Source organism: Rattus rattus, chromosome 13, assembly GCF_011064425.1.
Source record: "Rattus rattus isolate New Zealand chromosome 13, Rrattus_CSIRO_v1, whole genome shotgun sequence".
Classification (NCBI taxonomy): Eukaryota; Metazoa; Chordata; class Mammalia; order Rodentia; family Muridae; genus Rattus; species Rattus rattus.
The window spans coordinates 28,482,745-28,492,490 of NC_046166.1; the positions used below are offsets into that span (position 1 = coordinate 28,482,745).

The 9,746-nt window shown below is 41.8% G+C and overlaps 1 pseudogene; it reads left to right on the forward strand.

Annotated features, from left to right (window-relative positions):
- Nucleotides 1-5,971: 5,971 nt before the first annotated feature.
- Nucleotides 5,972-6,515, forward strand: LOC116914911 (annotated as a pseudogene).
- The last annotated feature ends 3,231 nt before the right edge of the window (nt 6,516-9,746 follow it).

The following is a 9,746-nucleotide window of genomic DNA, read 5'->3' on the forward strand; positions in this document are numbered from 1 at the left end:
TACTATTATTGTGTGAGGTGCAATGTGTGTTTTGAGCTTTAGTAAGGTTTTTTTTTTAAATGTAGGTGCCCTTGTATTTGGGGCATAGATATTTAGGATTGAGAGTTCATCTTGGTGGATTTTTTTCCTTTGATGAATATAAAGTGTCCTTCCTTATCTTTTTTGATGACTTTTAGTTGGAAATTGATTTTATTTGATATTAGAATGGCTACTCCAGCTTGCTTCTTCTGACCATTTGCTTGGAAAGTTGTTTCCCAGCCTTTCACTCTGAGGTAGTGTCTGTCTTTGTCTCTGAGGTGTGTTTCCTGTAGGCAGCAGAATGCAGGGTCCTCGTTGCGTATCCAGTTTGTTAATCTATGTCTTTTTATTGGGGAGTTGATGCCATTGATGTTGAGAGATATTAAGGAATAGTGATTATTGCTTCCTGTTATATTCATATTTGGATGTGAGGTTGTGTTTGTGTGCTTTTCTTCTCTTTGTTTTGTTGCCAAGGCGATTAGTTTCTTGCCTCTTCTTGGGTATAGCTTGCCTCCTTATGTTGGGCTTTACCATTTATTATCCTTTGTAGTGCTGGATTTGTAGAAAGATATTGTGTAAATTTGGTTTTGTCATGGAATATCTTGGTTTCTCCATCTATGTTAATTGAGAGTTTTGCAGGATACAGTAGCCTGGGCTGGCATTTGTGTTCTCTTAGGGTCTGTATGACATCAGTCCAGGATCTTCTGGCCTTCATAGTTTCTGGCAAAAGTAGTCAGGTGTGATTCTGATAGGTCTGCCTTTATATGTTACTTGACCTTTTTCCCTTACTGCTTTTAATATTCTTTCTTTATTTTGTGCGTTTAGTGTTTTGACTATTATGTGACGGGAGGTGTTTCTTTTCTGGTCCAATCTATTTGGAGTTCTGTAGGCTTCTTGTATGCCTATGGGTATCTCTTTTTTTAGGTTAGGGAAGTTTTCTTCTTTGATTTTGTTGAAGATATTTACTGGTCCTTTGAGCTGGGAGTCTTCACTCTCTTCTATACCTATTATCCTTAGGTTTGATCTTCTCATTGAGTCCTGGATTTCCTGTATGTTTTGGACCAGTAGCTTTTTTCCGCTTTTACATTATCTTTGACAGTTGAGTCAATGATTTCTATGGAATCTTCTGCTCCTGAGATTTCTCTTCCATCTCTTGTATTCTGTTGGTGAAGCTTGTATCTACAGCTCCTTGTCTCTTCTTTTTGGTTTTCTATATCCAGGGTTATTTCCATGTGTTCTTTCTTGATTGCTTCTATTTCCATTTTTAATTCCTTCAACTGTTTGATTGTGTTTTCCTGGAATTCTTTCAGGGATTTTTCGATTCCTCTCTGTAGGCTTCTACTTGTTCTCTAAGGGAGTTCTTCCGTCTTTCTTGAAGTCCTCCAGCATCATGATCAAATCTGATTTTGAAACTAGATCTTGCTTTTCTGGTGTGTTTGGATATTCCATGTTTGTTTTGGTGGGAGAATTGGGCTCCGATGATGCCATGTAGTCTTGGTTTCTGTTGCTTGTGTTCCTGAGCTTGCCTCTCGCCATCAGATTATCTCTAGTGTTACTTTGTTCTGCTAATTCTGACAGTGGCTAGACTGTCCTATAAGCCTGTGTGTCAGGAGTGCTGTAGACCTGTTTTACTGTTTTCTTTCAGCCAGTTATGGGGACAGAGTGTTCTGCTTTCGTGTGTGTAGTTTTGTCCCTCTACAGGTCTTCAGCTGTTCCTGTGGGCCTGTGTCTTGAGTTCACCAGGCAGGTCACTTGCAGCAGAAAAGTTGGTCTTACCTGTGGTCCCGAGGCTCAAGTTCGCTCGCGGGGTGCTGCCCACGGGCTCTCCGCGGTGGCAGCAACCGGGAAGATCTGCGCCGCCTCTTCCGGGAGCCTCCGTGCACCAGAGTTCCAGATGGCCTCCGGTGTTTTCCTCTGGTATCAGCAATGTGTGTAGAGAGCAGTCTCTTCTGGTTTCGCAGGCGTGTCTGCCTCTCTGAAGGTTTAGCTCTCCCTCCCACGGGATTTGGGTGCAGAGAACTATTTATCCGGTCTGTTTCCTTCAGGTTCCGGCGGTGTCTCAGGCAGGGCTCCTGCCTCACCTGGGCCCTCTCCCACGGGAGCCCAGAGGCCTTATACAGTTTCCTCTTGGGCCAGGGATGTGGGCAGGGGTGGGCAGTGTTGGTGGTCTCTTCTGCTCTGCAGCCTCAGGAGTGTCCACCTGACCAGGCGGTAAGGTATCTCTCCCACGGGTTCTGGGAGCAGAGAGCTGCTGCGGGCCGGGATCCGCGGGTGTGGGACTTCCGGTAAACACAGGACGTGCCTGGTCCTAGAGGGATTCTGCCTCTGTTGTCCCGATTCCACCCGGCAAGTCACTTGCAGCAGATAAGTTAGTCTTACCTGTGGTCCCGAGGCTCGAGTTTGCTCGCGGGGTGCTGCCCACGGGCTCTCCGCGGTGGCAGCGACCAGGAAGATCTGCGCCGCCTCTTCCGGGAGCCTCCGTGCACCAGGGTTCCAGATGGCCTCCGGTGTTTTCCTCTGGAATCAGCAATGTGTGTAGAGAGCAGTCTCTTCTCCAGTATGTACTCTTAACTGCTGAGCCATCCTTTGATAATATTTAGACTTCTTGGTCTAAGTATTCATTTGACAACCATACAACCATTTAGGCTATGTATGATAAAAGTCATTTTTTTCTTTTCTTTTCTTTTCTTTTTTCTTTCTTTCTCTCTTTCTTTCTTTCTTTCTTTCTTTCTGCTTCACACATTTCATGAAGCTATACTTGACAAGTGAAAAATTATAATTACATAGATTTTTATAAAACTTGTAATCTGCTTTTTATATATGTATAGCTTGTGAAACAAACTAAGATAATTACCATGTTTATTATTTCCTATATTATTATACTTGGTATTGGGTAAGGGCATCTATAATCTTCTCTCTGAATTTTCATGTATATAATACACTATTATTAACAATGGCCACATTGACTAGAGATGACAAGTGTATACCTCTGTCTAAATGAAACTTTTTTCCCCCTCATTCTCCATTTCCCTGATCTCACAGCACCCCTGGTACTCATCGCCTGCATATTATTTCCCAGTTTAGCTTTTTAATAGTCTAAATAGTAGCAAAATTATGTTTATTAAAAAAACATGTTTTCTCTCTTTCTTTATGTAATTCAGGCTAGTCTGAAACCCATAGTCATCCTGCCTCGGCCTCCTGAGACCTGGGTTTGTAGGCACGCATCATTACTACAAAGAGAGTTTTGTCAGTACACAGCCGTGGAAGTTTGGCTGCGACAGTTTTCAAACTGCAGTGACAATTGAATACTTGTGACCACATTTTCCAGAAAGTCAAAAATAGGAACCCTCTGGATTTAGAAGAACAAACTTACTGACCCCTGTTGGCAGCACATCAACATTTGAGAATACTGATACTCATTGTAACAGGTAATCCCTCAGTAGAATATTTCAGAGTGAATGCTGCTTTGATAATTCTGCCTTTAGATCATATCTAAAAATAGGTTAAGCTCTTCTGGGTGAGGAGATTAAGAATAGGACATTCATATTATTCATTTTCTTTGGCCAGGAAGCTCCTCCCATGTTCTTGAAGACCCTCCTTCCTCCTCTCATTTGGCTCCCCTTTTCTATCAGCATCTTTATGGGGATGCATTCTGTATGCTGCACTGTGTAAATTAGTCCACTGGTTCACATGAACATGCTTGCCTGCTCCATATTTCCCACCTCTGTGTCTCAGTTTAAGACTTAGATGGCAGACTTTCTCTGTGTTCATCCCATTACATGTCTTTTTGGCTAGTTTCCTTAAAATAGCACTCTCACTGTCATCATCAGAAACCCCCAGACAACAGAGCACTGTAGTGAAAATGATGGCACCATTGAACAAACCCAAGTCTTGATTCCTTAGCACTTGATTACCCAGGTTAGTGTGAAGATACTCAGTTCTGTAAACTTCTCAGATGTCCGTTAATCCCATTGTACAAGAGGGAAGACCATTATCCAAATTCCTTGGTCAGACTAACCAAGCTCTATTTTCTATCAGACAGAGCTATCTCTCTAAAATGGGTTTGTGAGTATCGGATATAACACAGGAGAAGAGAGGAGAAAAAACTACAAGGTTAGGGAGTTTCCAAGGGCCGAGAGATTTCCAGGAGGATTGTGATTTTTGTAGGAGCTTGACGGACATTTCAAAATTATTTGGCAGAACATCTCATCAGGATGGGAAGCATGTCAAACAGGTTAAAGCATTGTCAACTTGAACTTTGAAGGAAACAGAAATAAACTTGTTTTGACCTTGTAACAAAATGGCTTGCATCTTTAAGATGGAGTAAGGCTGGTCCATCAATGTCTTCATAGCAGAAAGCAAAAGAAAATGAACGTTGAATGTATATACGCAGAAGATACTTCTGCTTTTCTGAAAGAAACTGACTTTTTTTTTTGGTTCTTTTTTTCGGAGCTGGGGACCGAACCCAGGGCCTTACGCTTCCTAGGCAAGCGCTCTACCACTGAGCTAAATCCCCAACCCCAAGAAACTGACTTTTAAATACTCTACTTATCCAAGTATTTTTTAAAAAGCTGCTTTTTTAAAAAGAATTTTTCATTGAAAAATATTTTCCATTCACACTTTCTCCTCTCGTAGCTCCTCCAAAAGCACTGTCTCTCACTTCCCCTTACCCAACTCTATGCCTTCTTCCTCTCTTTCTTTAGAAAACAAATAGGCAAATTGAAAAAAGACAAAAGGCCCCTAAACATAGACATGTATTCAGACAGACAGACAGACATAAACCCCCAAAACAAAGCCCATAAAACACAAACAGAAACTCCAATAGAAAAGTAATGTTAAAAAATGCAGAGGCAACTGAAGCCACTTCTTCATAAAGCCGCCTGAAGGACCTTTTACAAAACTTATAAAGCTGGAGAAATTTGTTGTCTGTCAGTATTAGTCCAAGAAGAACAGCGCAGACATTTTCAGAATCTGTCTTAAGAAGAAGCCAGGAGTTAATAAACAATCTGGAGAACCAAGCAGGTCCAATTTTCTGTCTTAATTATAGCCTTACGAGTGCGCAGTGTAACACTTACATTACCTTGATGAATATTTTCTCGAGGACTCCATAATGTACATTTAACAGTAAGCAGATTGCTATCACCAACAGTGTCATTTCTCCTTAGAAACGTAACAGAGTTTTGTGAGGAAACGGATCAATACAAACACCACACAGCATTTACGCATTTTCTGTAGCATGTGTTTTAAACGCATTTCTTTATGGTGTTTTGAAGACACAGCAGAAAGGAAAGCAGTGAAGGTGTTCAGCTCTGTCAATGTTCGGTGTGCCTGGTCTTCTGTAGATGGCAGCCAAACAACAGAGATTCACAATGTGTTCTTGGGTGCCACACTGAGCAAGCTCCAGCTTCCACGGTGGTTGTTTGCTTGTCACTGTCTTCAAATAATGATGATGGGAATATTGAACTCAGGAAAGCGACGGAGCTGCGATCCAATGGAAGGGACTAGAGCAAACGATGCTTGTCATATGGCTGCCCACTGGGACAAGCAGGCAAAGGACATGCAGGGCCTAGGGAAGGTAACAGAAAAATCAGATTCAAGGACAAAAATATGATGTCATCCGATGTTGACAGCTATCACAAGGTTGTGTTTTTAGCTCAGACTTAGAAACCTGGGCCAGTTCATATTTGAAGAGGAATAGATATTTGGAAGCATGTGAACACAGATTTTGTATGAGGAAAAACATGCAAGTACTAGGATTCTTTATGAAAAGCATCTGAATGCTCCTAAAATATGATTAAAAGTAAAATCTCACTAATGTATCAGTTTCAGAAAGCCCCAGTGCAATGCCAGATTACACGCAATCTGGGATTCCTGCTCTTTAACTAAAAAACGATCGTGCTTTAAGATAAGAATGTTTGCTTTTTCTGGACCTGGGCAAGCAGGAGACACCATCATGGGTGTTGACATTCGCCACAAGGACCTAAAGGTTCTGTTCAAGGAACCCAAGAGCCAGGACATCGACATACAAGCTGGACAGGTTTCTGGCCAGATGGACCAACTCCATCTTCAGTCAGGTGCTGAAAAGGTTATTTATGAGCCGCACTAACCGGCCACCTCTGTCCCTGTCCCGAATGATCTGAAAGATGAAGCTTCCTGGCCGGGAGAACAAAACTGCTGTGGTTGTGGGGGTGGTCACAGATGATGTGCGGATTCTGGAAGTGTCCAGGCTGGAGGTGTGTGCACTGAGGGTGAGCAGCTGGGCCGGAAGTCGGATCCTCAAGGCTGGGGTAAGGTCCTCACCTTCGACCAGCTGGCCCTTGAGTCTCCCAAGGGACGAGGCACCGAGCTCCTGTCTGGTCCTCGGAACGGTAGAGAGATGTTCTGACACTTTGGCCAGGTCCCAGGAACTCCACACAGCCACACCAAACCCTATGTTCATTCCAAGGAAATTTGAGCATGCCAGAGGTTGAAGGGCCAGCTGAGTCTACAAAAACTAATCCTGGCTTTTACTGTTAATAAAAAAAAAGCTTTGGATGTTAAAAAAAATGAATGTTTAAAGCTCAGATTTAAAATAAATTTTTGTTTGTTAGTCTTGAGGAAAACCAATTCTCTATCACGCCCTTAACAGATACACATTTATAGTTTTTGAGATAGGATCTTGTCATGAACTCACTCAGGTTTGAGCTCTTGACTCTCTGTCGAGTGTGCTGACGATTTGCATGCAAGGCACACTTTAACTTTTGTTCAGTTTGTTTTAAGACAGGATCACACTATGTAGATTAGGCTGGCCCAGAACTTGTTATGTAGACGCGAATGGACTTTTGCACTGTCCTTTCTACCTCTGCCTCCAGAATGTTGTGAATACACTTGTGTAGTACTACGACCATCATGCAAATTGCCTCTTTCTTTTAAATTTATCTTGTGTTATGTGTATGAATGTTTTACTGGTGTATATGTATGTGCACCACAGTGGTTTACCAACCATGCTCACAGTCGCAGCAAGGCTGACTTTAAAGGTCAGACTGTTTTTGATTCTCTACCCAGGTCCTAGTATTTATCTTTCACCAGAAGAACGAAATTCCCATCTTTTTTAAAGAATGAGATATAAAGGAACGCAAACACTGACCATTTGGAAAATATAGCTGTATCACATTGAGAAAGTTTTTATTTTATTTTTTGAAAAAGAGCAATAGGAAGTTGGAAGAAGAAATTAAATAACAATGAATGTTGTTCTCTGGGGAACGTTACAGGCTTAGGTAGGAAGTTCTCTGAAAAATGAAAAAGGCAAACAAGAAATTCCACCCTGCTAATATAGGTGTCATGCTCCGGGCGATGGAAATAAATCACCAGCTCTGATATCGAGGGGAAAAACGCCAAATAGCTACAAATGATCATAATATTTGTTTTATTTCTGCAATTTGAAAAACAAAGTTTGGGAAAGGGAAGTAGACTATTGTTTTTGTTGCCCGGCTCCCTCAGGAGCCATTAATGGGGAACAAAAAAGATAGATGTTTGCCCCTGAATTTTGTCTGTACAGAAAGGATTGCAACATTCGTTTAAGATGGTGGTTCTGGAGCAGGTGAGATCAGCAGGTATTTTTCATGGCAATTATATCTTTCTTCCAAAGCAAGGTGACTGAAATGGAGTTAAAAGGGTAAGGTTTGAGAATGCTAGGATGTGGAAAGAGCAGGGGTTGCGAATACATATGAGCATGAAGGCCAGAGGTCAGGTCCGGAAAGGTCTGCCTTGCTATTTTAAACACCATCTCTTATTGGGAGCCAATTAGATTAGTCTTATTAGGGATCACACAGATTAGCCCAGGCTGGCTTCCCAGCAAGTCCCTGAGAAAGTTACGCCTCTGTACTTCCAACATTTAGAATGACAAGCATAGGCCAAGGTCCGCTTTCCTTATGGGTGTTGTGTATGCATCGCAGATCCTCATGGATTACTTGACCAACTGAGCCATTGTCCAGACCCTAAGGATCCACTTTGAAATGACATAGACTGTGACAACTACTGGCACTGCTGAATACACATGAGAAAGCGTTACTTGGTAATTTGGATAATAGCAGGTAAGAATTGCAGGAAAAAAGGTGAGAGGGGCAAATGGTGCTGAGAATAAAAGGAAGTGTGGGTAATTGGGGAGTACGAGCGTAACTGTGTGTGTGTAAGAATGTCTCTTGCTGGGTGGCCTCATGAGGTATCTAAGTCAGAACAGCCTGGGGAAGGGAGAGATTACAGTGTAGGGAGAAGGTGCTCGTGTAGTTTGAAGCAGAATCGCAGTCTTACTGTATCTCTCTTTGAATTTGCATCATGCGCAGGAGAGCAGCAGTTCATAGCACTTCATCCAAGAGCTTATTTAAGGGGGATCCCTGGAAGATCTAGAGAGAAATGGGAAATTATTGCAAGAATAAATAGGACATTTTGGTTGATTGATGTAATTAGATATAATTTTTAAAAGAAAAATTAAAATTACTAATAAGACTTGTAACTGATTAAAGTTGATGTAGAGTTATGAACCTTCTTGCTTCCTTCTCAGTGGTTGAAGGATAGAAAATTCGAAAAATGCATATGCACTTAAATTAGATTGAAACATATATAGTCAACGTCTTCTATAGCAAAGGCATTGGAAAAAAAAGATATGGCATGTAATCAAAAAGTATACACCTAATATAAATTTTAAAAATCAGTTTTCCTCTCATGTCCTGACAAATTGCTAAGACCAATCTTCAGCCAAAGTAAAATTAGAAATGATCTCAGAATAAACCACCTACTGGTTATTTAAGAAAGGTGCCTCATTGGTGAGTCTTTTTTAAAACCGAACCATTTCCCCAGCGTGTGAACGAACTACATTTTTTTTTTTTTTTTTTATTAACTTGAATATTTCTTATATACATTTGAGTATTATTCCCTTTCCGGTTTCGGGCAAACATCCCCTCCCCCTCCCCTTCCTTATGGGTGTTCCCCTCCCGACCCTCCCCCCATTGCCGCCCCCCCCCAACAGTCTAGTTCACTGGGGGTTCAGTATTAGCAGGACCCAGGGCTTCCCCTTCCACTGGTGCTCTTACTAGGATATTCATTGCTACCTATGAGGTCAGAGTCCAGGGTCAGTCCATGTATAGTCTTTAGGTAGTGGCTTAGTCCCTGGAAGCTCTGGTGGCTTGTCATTGTTGTACATATATGGTCTCGAGCCCCTTCAAGCTCTTCCAGTTCTTTCTCTGATTCCTTCAACGGGGGTCCTATTCTCAGTTCAGAGGTTTGCTGCTGACATTCGCCTCTGTATTTGCTGTATTCTGGCTGTGTCTCTCAGGAGCGATCTACACTTCTGCACTTCTTTGCTTCATCCATCTTGTCTAATTGGGTGGCTGTATATATATGGGCCACATGTGGGGCAGGCTCTGAATGGATGTTCCTTCAGTCTCTGTTTTAATCTTTGCCTCTCTCTTCCCTGCCAAGGGTATTCTTGTTCCCCTTTTAAAGAAGGAGTGAAGCATTCACATTTTGATCCTCCGTCTTGAGTTTCATTTGTTCTAGACATCTAGGGTAATTCAGGCATTTGGGCTAATAGCCACTTATCAATGAGTGCATACCATGTATGTCTTTCTGTGATTGGGTTAGCTCACTCAGGATGATATTTTCCAGTTCCAACCATTTGCCTACAAATTTCATAAACTTGTTGTTTTTGATAGCTGAGTAATATTCCATTGTGTAGATATACCACATTTTCT